General features: G+C 50.0%; 1 long non-coding RNA gene across 1 annotated transcript; it reads right to left on the reverse strand.

Annotated features, from left to right (window-relative positions):
* Positions 1–796: 796 nt before the first annotated feature.
* Positions 797–1,382, reverse strand: LOC310891681. Its single transcript, XR_014577671.1, has 2 exons — positions 1,234–1,382; positions 797–1,119 (listed from the first exon to the last, which is right to left on the reverse strand). It is a non-coding gene; the product is annotated as an uncharacterized lncRNA (long non-coding RNA).
* Between the last annotated feature and the right edge of the window lie 8,973 nt (positions 1,383–10,355).

Consider the following 10,355-nt stretch of genomic DNA (forward strand, 5'->3'; position numbering starts at 1 on the left):
CTCAGGGGAGCTATTTTAATAACCAGGAGGCACTTAAACCAACCCTTAATTGACCCAGTTACTGCAGGAGAGTCCCGACTACTCGCCCTGGAGTCCTACTGTCACCAGCAAAAAGCACCAACCAAAGCTTGGGGGAACTTTGGTACAGCACAAGAGAAGGGAGTGGGGGTAGCGTAGCCGTATCGCAGAGCTGCTGCTTTTCACACCATTTTATCATCCCCGATAATTGAAAGTAAGGCCGGGTGGGCTGACCCCACCACCACCACTCCTGGCAGCATGTTTGGTCCACAACGCTAGAATAATTATTTTGCTCCCTCCCGCCCTTACAGCTTCATCATCTGAAAAGATTACAGTCAAAACAATGGCATACACAAATAAAAGTCAAGAGTTGACGTAGTAACTCCGGGATTTGGGTATCAACTGTCCGAGAAATCAGAACACCCAGGCTTCACAATGTGCCCAACATCGAGCTGTGCCAAGGGGGGCGGAAGGAAGAAGCTTTCCGTTTAAGCCTTCGGAGCATCGCTCCATCACTACGTCAATTCACAGCCACCACAGCGTGCCGATGGACATCTTTCTGTGCCAAAAGAAACAAGTGCTTTGTCCTCTTGATATCAAAGGTAGCCACCTATAGTTACGGAACCATGCACAAGACCTTAACTCTGACCAGCACAATACTTAGGACAACTGAGTGCAGATCCTGCCAATTTCTACCAGTTCCAACTGTGCTTTAAGTCTCATTGCAAAGCCTCAGTTAGAAAAAGGATCACCTCAGGGTATCCAACAAGAAGAAGAGTTGTTTTCTTTTTTTTTTTTTTTTTTTTTTTTTTTTTTAATATACCATAGGACTATGCAGTTCAATCATCAATCATCTTGGAAAGCTCAAGGAGGAGGTCATCCTCATCCTTCCCTGGGTCCAAGTCGAGCTCGGCTTCCAGTATGCCGTCTGAGAGTTCCCAAAGTAGCATCTCTAAATCCTCATCTACAGATACGGGCGCGTTGCCTGTGGAACTCAGCCGGCGTGTCCTTGCTTCTTCTAGCTGGGAAGAAGCTGAAGTCGAGCTTGAGAACTCCATTGGCTCCACGGATTCTGCCTGGCTTCCAAGATGTGCCTCAGGTCTTGGCAGAGCAAGGAAGAGAACAATCAGTATATGCCATTTCTTAACGGGAAATCCCTTTTCTGCAAACCGGCTCTTAAAACCGTAGCCAACCCCTCCTGCACTTCAATCTTACCCAGGGATTGTTATTCAATTAACCCAGGGCTACATTTAGAGCCCAATATATTAGCAGGTACATTTTTCAGTTTGGGGGTTTCTCTGTGAAGCCAGAGCACCCGGAGTCTAGCAAAGATGGGAAACCAACATGGCCTCCCGGAAGCCCAGTGTCCGAGAACTACATCTCCCGGCATGCTCTGGGAAAACAATATGGACTCCCGGAAACCCAGTGGCCAAGAACTACATTTCCCAGCACTCCCCAGAAAATTGAGCCTCGCACCATGCCGTAGGACGCCATTTTTTGCTCTGTTACATTACCGGTTTCGTGTTTATGGAGGGTTTTCCCGCCGTTTTGGGGGGTTTCCCCTCAATTTCGGGTTTTCAGCTCTCCATTTCAGAGTTCTTCCCCGCAATTTTGGGGTTCCTTCCCCTAATTTGGTGCTTCGCCCCCCCCCCCCCACTTTTGGGGTTCCCCCTCCATTTTGGGGATTCCCCCCAATTCCAAGCCCCCCACAATTTTGGAGGCCCCCACCATCCTTTCTTGGCCTGCCACCCTAATATTAAGGTTCTTTCCCCCAATGTTGGGGTTCTCACCACATGTTTGAGGTTCCTTCCCTTAATTTGGGGCTTAGCTCCCCGGGATCTGGGGCTTTAACCCCAATTTTGAGGGTCCCCCCCAAGTTTGGGGATTCCTCCCCAGGTCTGGGGGGGGTCCACATTCAATTCTGGAATTTCACACTTCCATTTAAGTCTTCTTCCCCCCAATTTGGGGGTTCACCCACCCAATTTTGGGGGTTCCTCCCCTAATTTGGGGGGACCCGACCAATTTTGGGGGTCCCCCCCAATTGTAGAGTCCCCCACCCTCCTTTTTTGGGTTCCCCCCTAATATTAAAGAGTTCTTCCGCCCAATTTTGGGGGACCCCACAATTTGGCCGTTCCTTCCCCTAACTTTGGGCTTCAACCCTTCGATTTTGGGGGGGGCTCCCCCCCTCTTATTTTGGCCTTCCGCCCTAATATTAGGCCTAACCCCTAAGAACCTTGACCCCTAAGCCTATGGCAACCACGGATCTAACCCTAACCCCTACCCCAACAAACCCTAGAAACCCTAACCCTAAAAACCCTTACAGCCCTAACCCGATAAAATTTACCACACTAAACCCCTGAAGACTGTTCTGGGGGGTCCACATCCAATTCTGGAATTTCACACTTCCATTTAAGTCTTCTTCCCCCCAATTTGGGGGTTCGCCCACCCAATTTTGGGGGTTCCTCCCCTAATTTGGGGGGGACACAACCGATTTTAGAGTCCCCCACCCTCCTTTTTTGGGTTCCCCCCTAATATTAAAAGTTCTTCCTCCCAATTTTGGGGGACCCCACAATTTTGACGTTCCTTCCCCTAACTTGGGGCTTCAATCCTTCAATTTTGGGGGGGGGCTCCCACCCTCTTATTTTGGCCTTCCGCCCTAATATTAGGCCTAACCCCTAAGAACCTTGACCCCTAAGCCTATGGCAACCACGGATCTAACCCTAACCCCTACCCCAACAAACCCTAGAAACCCTAACCCTAAAAACCCTTGAAGCCCTAACCCGATAAAATTTACCACACTAAACCCCTGAAGACTGTTCTGGGGGGTCCACATTCAATTCTGGAATTTCACACTTCCATTTAAGTGTTCTGCCCCCCCAATATGGGGGTTCGCCCACCCAATTTTGGGGGTTCCTCCCCTAATTGGAGGGGACACAACCAATTTTGGGGGGGACACAACCAATTTGGGGGGGGGCACAACCAATTTGGGGGGGTCCCCCCAATTTTAGAGTCCTCCACCCTCCTTTTTTGGGTTTCCCCCAATATTAAGAGCTCTTCCGCCCAATTTTGGGGGACCCCACAATTTTGACGTTTCTTCCCCTAAATTGGGGCTTCGACCCTTCAATTTTGGGGGGGGCTCCCCCCTTAGTTTGGCCTTCCACCCTAATATTGGGCCTTACCCCTAAGAACCCTGACCCCTAACACTACGGCTCCCACGGATCTAACCCTAACCCCTACCCCAAAAAACCCTAGAAACCCTAACCCTAAAAACCCTTACAGTCCTAACCCGATAAAATTTACCACACTAGACCTACGCCTAAAAGCCCTAACCCTAAAAATTAAGACCCTCTAAACCCTAACCCAAAACGTAAAGATTCTCAAAGCCCTAACGCTGGAGACCCTAACCTTAAAAAAAAAAAAATAAGACCTTAAAACCCTAACCCTAAATACCTGACCATAACTAAAACCCTAAGACCCTAACCCTAAAAACCCTATCAACACTAAAACCACAAAATACTTTAAAACCTTAACACACTAACCCCCAAACCCTAACCCTTATAACTCCAACCCTAACAACCTTAAAATCCTAACCCTAAACCCTGGAAACCCTAACCCTGAAACCCAACCCTAGTGCCTTAGCCCTGAAACCTTAAAACCCTAACACCTTATTAGAAACACTCTGTAACCAATACCATAGGCTCAGGCAAGTATCTCAGTGAGGTAGCATTTTTATTCACGATTGCAATGGCAGGCGTCCCACAAGCCACCTACTAGTTCCATAACACAGTTTATATAATTTTTTTTTTCCTCTCGGTGACCAGGACCCTCCCCAGTTTCCCCATTGACTGGGTAATCCATGTTCACGATCTATCCAGTGCTTCACAGAAAATACACAGCTGCTGGCCTGTTACTAGTCAATTTTATTTTTTTCTTGACTGTTTTCCTCTTTGAGGTGGTAATGTTTCTTACACCGTGATTTCCACCCAATTGCTCTAAGGATTCTGGTTGTCTGCATTTTACAAGGTTGTCTGTTAAGCTTTCTTATCACTGCAAGCATATATCAATACCACCTTCCTTCCCTCTAAACGATGTAACTCCGTGCAAAAACATTTTTATTCCCACAACCTTGATCCCCTTACCCTAAAATCCTTATTCTCTTTAACCGTAACAACTCTAACCACAACCCTAACCCTTCATATCAACCCCCCGACGCTAATGACACTGACTAATGATCCAAACCCCAAACCCCAGGCAACCAACAAAGAAACAGACACAAAGCTGGAAACTACAAAAAAGGCAAAACCCTGGATACAGACCCCAAATCACAAACACGCTACCAAAATGCTACAGAAAAGCCCCAGACGCAGGCCCCAAGCACTACAGCTAGGCCCCAGAAGCTCTAGACACATCCCAAAGCCAAAATGCAATCCCCAAACACTACAGAAAAGCCCCCAAACACCAGACACAGGCTGCAGAAGTCTACAAGCAGGCCCCAGCCACACCCGGATGCAGACCCCAACTGTCCACAAGCAGCTCCCAACCCACCCCCCCCATGAACTGGACCCCCCCCCCCCCACCACCCAGATGCATGCCCCAGGCCCCAGGCCTCAGCCCCAGCGCCCACACCCCAGACACAGGCCCCAAAGGTGTACAAGCAACTCCCCATCGTCCCCAGAGGCACGCCCCAAAGGTGTACAAACAGCCCCAACCCCCCAAGACCCAGACCCCTACAGTGTAGAAGCAGCTCCCAACCCCATGCCCCCAAGGCACATGCCCCAACCCCTCCCCCAAGGCAGGCCCTAACAGTGTACAAGCAGCTCCCACCCCCCCCCAGACGCAGGCCCCAAAGGTGTACAAGCAGGCCCCTACAGTATACAAGCAGCTCACAACCACCCCCCCAAAGGCAGGCCCCAACCCCCTCCAGATGCAAGCCCGAAAGGTTAAAACCAGCTCCAACCCCCCAACCCCCCCCCGCCCCGCGCAGACGCAGGCCCCAAAGGTGTACAAGCAGTTCCCAACCCCTCCAAGGCAGGCCCCAAAAGTGTACAGGCAGGCCCCTACAGTGTAGAAACGCTCCAACCCCCCCCGCTTCCACCTCGAGGGAGGCCCTCCCCCCCCAGTATACACGAAGCTCCCAACCCCCTCTCAGAGGAATGCCTAAAAAAGTATACAAGCAGCTCCTAACACCCCCCCCCCCCCCCCAAAAGAGGCAGTCCCCAAAGGTGTACAAGCAGGCCCTCAAATCCCTTAGGTGTACAAGCAGGCCCTTCAAATCCCTTAGCCCCTGCGCCAGCTTTATTGGCGAGCAGCGAGGCTGGGGGGGGAGGGGGCCAAGACAGCCTTAAATAAAATACAAATATAAAAAGTGTTATAAATGGCTGTTATAAATCCAAATAGGATTACAATCAAAGTTTACAATTTATTAAACGAATAGAGGCAAGCAAGCAGCGCTGGGTGCGCCGGGAGTCTCTGCTCCCCCAGGACGCACGCCTGTTACGTAAGGCGGCTGGTTTTGATGCTCCCAGGCTAATACATATTCATTACTACTTCGAGAAGAGGCAGGGTTATTAGAATTGGTTTCCGGAATCCGAAACCCCTCCCAGGGGCGCCTGCGTACCAGTCTCTGGTGGTCTCTCGGGGCTTGCTCGGGCTGAATGCTGGTTGTCTTCCTCTCAGGCTTTTGTCCTTCAATTGTCCTTCAGCTCCCCCTTCCTCCTCGTTTGGGAGCCTCTGCGCCGGATTTCAGAAACTCTAGCAACATCCCCTGCAGTAGTCAGCACTTTTCCCTAAAAACCCCTTTGTTCTCTTATCACCTAGACCCGGGCCTCGATGGTAACCCTTCAAATCCCTTAGTGACACGAATTGCTGGACCATTCCTTACAAAAGGAAGGATAAAATATGTAGAGGAGCAATGGCACACGCGAAAGCCCGGCGCCGCGGGCAGAGGCAGCGAAGGTTGACGGCAGAACAGTGCTCGGTTTGAACACGGAGAGGGAAAGCGAGGGGAAGGTGGCCGAAGCCGGCCGCAGTCTCTGAGCTCTCCTCCTCCTGATTGTTTTCTCTCAAAGCCATTTCTGTCTGTGTGCGGGCACCCGGAGCCGGCAGAAGTCCCCGTGAAGTCCTTCGGCAGGACGGAGGGCTGCGTGGGCTCCAGTGAGAGAGGGAGTTAGGAGAATCTTATCAAGTAGAGATAGAGCGCTGACAGCGTTAAACTAGGATGCTACTTAGCGTCTTTGCTAACTATGGTGCATTGTGCCAATTAACTAAAGCAAGAAGCCTTGGGCCCCTTACCAAGGTCAGTCTCCTAATAAGAGAGTGAGCCTGTCTTAAGAAACTGGGAGAAACTGGTCCTGCAGATGGACAAGAGCCAAGGAGCAACTGAGTCTGTGCAAAGACAAGAGGTCAACTAGCGGTGACGAGGAAGAGTCATCAATCTTCATGCCCACGACCTCCCGTGCTGCCCAGCGCTGAATAAACATACCTACTTTACAATCTCACTGATTGTGGAGTCCCTTTTCCGCAAGTCACTAGCAGCGGTTTCTTCCGCAGAGGTTTTCCCAGAGCCGCTTCAAAGCTTCCCTCGCGGAGCTGGGGCGTCGCAGGGGGTCGTCAAAGCACGCACACACACACACACGCACACACACACACACAGGCGTTGTTGTCCAAACAGAAAGTATTTACAACAAATTCGACAAGCGGTTTTCCTCTGCCAGCAGCAAATGCCTGAGGGCCCCTACAGCTTCACAAACCATAGCACAAAGAGCCTAAAGTTCCTCTAAAATTTAGGGAAATGATTCAAAATAGATCTGCTAGGGGAAAACGATCACTGGCGGCAGGGTACACAATACACGCGAGTCTCAGCTCTCCTCCGCAGGGTCAGTGCCCACGCCCAAGTGCGACGCTGATGGCACCCGAACATTTGCTGTAGCAGGCAGCAGAGCCAGCAGCTCAGGGGAGCTATTTTAATAACCAGGAGGCACTTAAACCAACCCTTAATTGACCCAGTTACTGCAGGAGAGTCCCGACTACTCGCCCTGGAGTCCTACTGTCACCAGCAAAAAGCACCAACCAAAGCTTGGGGGAACTTTGGTACAGCACAAGAGAAGGGAGTGGGGGTAGCGTAGCCGTATCGCAGAGCTGCTGCTTTTCACACCATTTTATCATCCCCGATAATTGAAAGTAAGGCCGGGTGGGCTGACCCCACCACCACCACTCCTGGCAGCATGTTTGGTCCACAACGCTAGAATAATTATTTTGCTCCCTCCCGCCCTTACAGCTTCATCATCTGAAAAGATTACAGTCAAAACAATGGCATACACAAATAAAAGTCAAGAGTTGACGTAGTAACTCCGGGATTTGGGTATCAACTGTCCGAGAAATCAGAACACCCAGGCTTCACAATGTGCCCAACATCGAGCTGTGCCAAGGGGGGGCGGAAGGAAGAAGCTTTCCGTTTAAGCCTTCAGAGCATCGCTCCATCACTACGTCAATTCACAGCCACCACAGCGTGCCGATGGACATCTTTCTGTGCCAAAAGAAACAAGTGCTTTGTCCTCTTGATATCAAAGGTAGCCACCTATACTTACGGAACCATGCACAAGACCTTAACTCTGACCAGCAGGAAAACTTAGGACAACTGAGTGCAGATCCTGCCAATTTCTACCAGTTCCAACTGTGCTTTAAGTCTCATTGCAAAGCCTCAGTTAGAAAAAGGATCACCTCAGGGTATCCAACAAGAAGAAGAGTTGTTTTTTTTTTTTTTTTTTTTTTTCTTTTAATATACCATAGGACTATGCAGTTCAATCATCAATCATCTTGGAAAGCTCAAGGAGGAGGTCATCCTCATCCTTCCCTGGGTCCAAGTCGAGCTCGGCTTCCAGTATGCCGTCTGAGAGTTCCCAAAGTAGCATCTCTAAATCCTCATCTACAGATACGGGCGCGTTGCCTGTGGAACTCAGCCGGCGTGTCCTTGCTTCTTCTAGCTGGGAAGAAGCTGAAGTCGAGCTTGAGAACTCCATTGGCTCCACGGATTCTGCCTGGCTTCCAAGATGTGCCTCAGGTCTTGGCAGAGCAAGGAAGAGAACAATCAGTATATGCCATTTCTTAACGGGAAATCCCTTTTCTGCAAACCGGCTCTTAAAACCGTAGCCAACCCCTCCTGCACTTCAATCTTACCCAGGGATTGTTATTCAATTAACCCAGGGCTACATTTAGAGCCCAATATATTAGCAGGTACATTTTTCAGTTTGGGGGTTTCTCTGTGAAGCCAGAGCACCCGGAGTCTAGCAAAGATGGGAAACCAACATGGCCTCCCGGAAGCCCAGTGTCCGAGAACTACATCTCCCGGCATGCTCTGGGAAAACAATATGGACTCCCGGAAACCCGGTGGCCAAGAACTACATTTCCCAGCACTCCCCAGAAAATTGAGCCTCGCACCATGCCGTAGGACGCCATTTTTTGCTCTGTTACATTACCGGTTTCGTGTTTATGGAGGGTTTTCCCGCCGTTTTGGGGGGTTTCCCCTCAATTTCGGGTTTTCAGCTCTCCATTTCAGAGTTCTTCCCCGCAATTTTGGGGTTCCTTCCCCTAATTTGGTGCTTCTCCCCCCCCCCACTTTTGGGGTTCCCCCTCCATTTTGGGGATTCCCCCCAATTCCAAGCCCCCCACAATTTTGGAGGCCCCCACCATCCTTTCTTGGCCTGCCACCCTAATATTAAGGTTCTTTCCCCCAATGTTGGGGTTCTCACCACATGTTTGAGGTTCCTTCCCTTAATTTGGGGCTTAGCTCCCCGGGATCTGGGGCTTTAACCCCAATTTTGGGGGTCCCCCCCAAGTTTGGGGATTCCTCCCCAGGTCTGGGGGGGGGTCCACATTCAATTCTGGAATTTCACACTTCCATTTAAGTCTTCTTCCCCCCAATTTGGGGGTTCACCCACCCAATTTTGGGGGTTCCTCCCCTAATTTGGGGGGACCCGACCAATTTTGGGGGTCCCCCCCAATTGTAGAGTCCCCCACCCTCCTTTTTTGGGTTCCCCCCTAATACTAAAGAGTTCTTCCGCCCAATTTTGGGGGACCCCACAATTTGGCCGTTCCTTCCCCTAACTTTGGGCTTCAACCCTTCGATTTTGGGGGGGGCTCCCCCCCTCTTATTTTGGCCTTCCGCCCTAATATTAGGCCTAACCCCTAAGAACCTTGACCCCTAAGCCTATGGCAACCACGGATCTAACCCTAACCCCTACCCCAACAAACCCTAGAAACCCTAACCCTAAAAACCCTTGCAGCCCTAACCCGATAAAATTTACCACACTAAACCCCTGAAGACTGTTCTGGGGGGTCCACATTCAATTCTGGAATTTCACACTTCCATTTAAGTGTTCTGCCCCCCCAATATGGGGGTTCGCCCACCCAATTTTGGGGGTTCCTCCCCTAATTGGGGGGGACACAACCAATTTTGGGGGGGACACAACCAATTTGGGGGGGGACACAACCAATTTGGGGGGTCCCCCCAATTTTAGAGTCCTCCACCCTCCTTTTTTGGGTTTCCCCCAATATTAAGAGCTCTTCCGCCCAATTTTGGGGGACCCCACAATTTTGACGTTTCTTCCCCTAAATTGGGGCTTCGACCCTTCAATTTTGGGGGGGGGCTCCCCCCTTAGTTTGGCCTTCCACCCTAATATTGGGCCTTACCCCTAAGAACCCTGACCCCTAACACTACGGCTCCCACGGATCTAACCCTAACCCCTACCCAAAAAACCCTAGAAACCCTAACCCTAAAAACCCTTACAGTCCTAACCCGATAAAATTTACCACACTAGACCTACGCCTAAAAGCCCTAACCCTAAAAATTAAGACCCTCTAAACCCTAACCCAAAACGTAAAGATTCTCAAAGCCCTAACGCTGGAGACCCTAACCTTAAAAAAAAAAAAATAAGACCTTAAAACCCTAACCCTAAATACCTGACCATAACTAAAACCCTAAGACCCTAACCCTAAAAACCCTATCAACACTAAAACCACAAAATACTTTAAAACCTTAACACACTAACCCCCAAACCCTAACCCTTATAACTCCAACCCTAACAACCTTAAAATCCTAACCCTAAACCCTGGAAACCCTAACCCTGAAACCCAACCCTAGTGCCTTAGCCCTGAAACCTTAAAACCCTAACACCTTATTAGAAACACTCTGTAACCAATACCATAGGCTCAGGCAAGTATCTCAGTGAGGTAGCATTTTTATTCACGATTGCAATGGCAGGCGTCCCACAAGCCACCTACTAGTTCCATAACACAGTTTATATAATTTTTTTTTTCCTCTCGGTGACCAGGACCCTCCC

This window comes from Anser anser, assembly GCF_964211835.1.
Source record: "Anser anser genome assembly, contig: HAP1_SCAFFOLD_68, whole genome shotgun sequence".
NCBI lineage: Eukaryota > Metazoa > Chordata > Aves > Anseriformes > Anatidae > Anser > Anser anser.